This window comes from Leptonychotes weddellii, chromosome 4, assembly GCF_054177405.1.
Source record: "Leptonychotes weddellii isolate Sample4059 chromosome 4, ASM5417740v2, whole genome shotgun sequence".
Lineage (NCBI taxonomy): Eukaryota > Metazoa > Chordata > Mammalia > Carnivora > Phocidae > Leptonychotes > Leptonychotes weddellii.
Window position 1 is genome coordinate 91,734,627 of NC_138372.1, and position 2,965 is coordinate 91,737,591.

General features: G+C 36.2%; 1 pseudogene; it reads right to left on the minus strand.

The window, feature by feature from the left end:
* Positions 1-503: 503 nt before the first annotated feature.
* On the minus strand, positions 504-1,878 carry LOC145721127 (eukaryotic translation initiation factor 3 subunit E pseudogene; annotated as a pseudogene).
* Between the last annotated feature and the right edge of the window lie 1,087 nt (positions 1,879-2,965).

Consider the following 2,965-nt stretch of genomic DNA (forward strand, 5'->3'; position numbering starts at 1 on the left):
GTCTTCATAAATCTTCCATTGGTTCCTCCAGCTTTAAGGATTTTCTCATCTTCTGAAATCCTACAGAACCTAACTCTATCATCTTTTATGCCATTTTAAGTTTCCATTTTGCATTTTGGTTATTTTTGTTTTTTTCTTCTTTATTAGGTCATAGATGATTTGAGGACAAGATCTAGGTCTGATTTATTTCACTGTACCCAAATTTCTACACAGTAATTTCATTACTTCTAAAATGTATATCATACTCTTTTATAATAGATTTATGATATTGACTTTCTAAATATTTCTTTTATAATTCGTTAGTAGGGGCTATCAGTCAGTTTAGGCTGTTATAGTACCACAGATAGGGTGGCTTATAAACAACAGAACTTCATTTTTCATTGCACTGGAGGCTGGAAATCTAAGATCATGATGCCAGTATGGTCAGGTTCTGGTCAGAGTCTTCTTCAGGATTGCAGATGGCTGACTTCTTGTTGTACCCTCACATGGTGGAAAGAGTGAGCTAGCTCTCTGGCCTCTTCTTATAAGGGCACTAATGTCACTCATGAAGGCTCTACCCTCAGACCTAATCACCTCCTGAAGGTTCCACCTCCAAACATCATAACACCAGGATTAGGATTTCAATATGCAAGTTTAGGGGAAATACATTTGGTATGCAGTAGAACCAAAGTCCTGAGTTGCCCAGTTGGGAACTTCTGTCCTGTAATTCTGATTAAGTTTCTTCTCCATATTCATGGCCAATATCTGATTTGTAAATGAGAGACTTTGTTCTTTTTGATTACTTGTGGATGAGGTGAGACTGCCCATCACCATATGGCTTATTTTAGAATCAATCTTGTATTTCTAATAAATTCAGAATACACCTTTCAGCTTCTTCTAGGGTCATGTTCAGTTTCTGTGCCAGCATATTTAATACTGATATACTGCTAGATGCAACCAAAGCTCTCAAATATGAAAAGAGCAGCATTTTCAAGGAAATCCTCAAGCCCAGCCACCAAGAAGTCCATAAGCACCTACTCACATCTCCTCATTCAACAAACTGAAATAGTCTTTATATGTGAAAAACTCTTACTGAACAACTTTGAAGGGCTTTTAGCACCTGCTTGCATTTTCCAACATGTTTGTTATGACTCATGTAGCCAAATAGTGGAGAATGTGGGTGCACATGGTCTGAATTATTTCAAGATATTGTGGCTGATAAAAGAAGAGACTAATAATATTATTAACTGCTTTGGGGCTAATTGAAGAACACAGAGACCAGTGAATGAGCCATGTTCACTGATGATGAGACAAGAGTAAAAGAATGACAGAATCTATGTTTCCTCTTCATCATGTGAGGCCTTCTATGGCTGCATTAGGATTTCGGAGGACTCTTTTCCTCAGAGTAAACTCAAAACAGTTCTATCCATTACTGAAACAAACTCTAAAAAAAAAGGTAAAGATATCCTGCTGTTCCTGAATAATTACTACATTCATATTGGAATTTTGCATACCTGAGAGCCTGTCTAAAATATTGTTACTTAAAATCCTGTTCATCAGCTAGGTTGTCAAACAGCATCTGTCTGTCTCTGGTTGACTGCATTTACCTTGTTTTTTTTTGATCTTCAAACATCTTTATAATAGTTCCATTTCTGCTTGAAGTTGTTTCAGTTGTGCAACAATTGTGGGGTTTTTTTTTCTATCAAAGCATAAAGTTATCAAAATAAAGATTTTGTGAACTCCACAGCAGAGTTTACCACATTAGCATCACTAAAAATATCTGATTTCCTTTATAATACTTATTTTTCATTATATATTTTCCTTGTTAAAAAAAAACAGAAAATTTAGATTCCCATCCAGATGATGTATGATGTGAGAAGTCAGGTCCTACTCCACCATCTTGCTTAAAAAAAAAAAAAAGGTCTGCTTCATTTTTATGTTTAGTACTTCATACAACCCCTTCCTCAAAAGTGGTGTTCAATCAGTGTTCAATTAATGCTTGAATGATGAGTGGTTATAAATTCTCAAAGTTCTCTTTCTAATATGTGAAATCAGTAGGGCTGAATTGAGTCTAGATTGGCCCAAACATGTAGTTGAAGGCAGAGGAAAGGCACCTCCTCACACCCTACACAAGCACCTCATTTGTTAGTATCTATCAAAGCAAGAAAGAAGTCCCCACTGGGGGAATGAGCAGTTACAGTAGCACTGATTATGTTTATACTTATTCAAACTTTGTTTAGCAGTTCACCTACCAACAGCATGAACAATTCAAGACAAGTTGATTTTGCTTCCATTAATCAGTATCAACTATAAACTATTTGATCTTAGGAAAAGAGAATGTCTAACTTGTATGGAGGAGCCCAGTGAAGGATTTTCATTGCACACAATAGCAATAAACATTTATTTTGCACTTACTATTTCCAGGGATAGGTCTAAGTATCTACATACGTTACCTTATTTAATCCTTTACTCTGACACCGAGAGGTAGGTCCTATTAACTAATCCAATCTTCCAGCTAAAAAAACCAGTTTAGAAAGATTATGTTACTTGTCTGGAATCAGCAAGTAGGTCTGGAAAGGGGATACAAAGATCTCTAACCCCAAAGCTGGATCTCTTGTAAAAGAAACTCAGTGTATACTTTCTAAGCTTAAAATTAAGACTCTTTACATTTACACATTGTTTAGCAGTTTACAAAGTGCTTTCATACAATTCTTACTTGGTCCTTCTAGCAACCATTTTAGAGAGTTAGCCAACTCTTAAGGATCAATCAGTCATTCAGGAATTAAGACCTAGAGATACTGAGACCTGTTCAGGTAGCATAGCTGGGAAGCAGCAGACCCAAACTCAAACTCTGAACTTCTAATTCCAACTCTGGGGCTCTTTTTATTATCCCATAGCTGTTCATGGGCTTTAGAACATGCACCTAACTTGGAATTGATTTTAGAGTCTGAAGCATAGTCTTCAATTAATGTTAAGGGAACAAAAG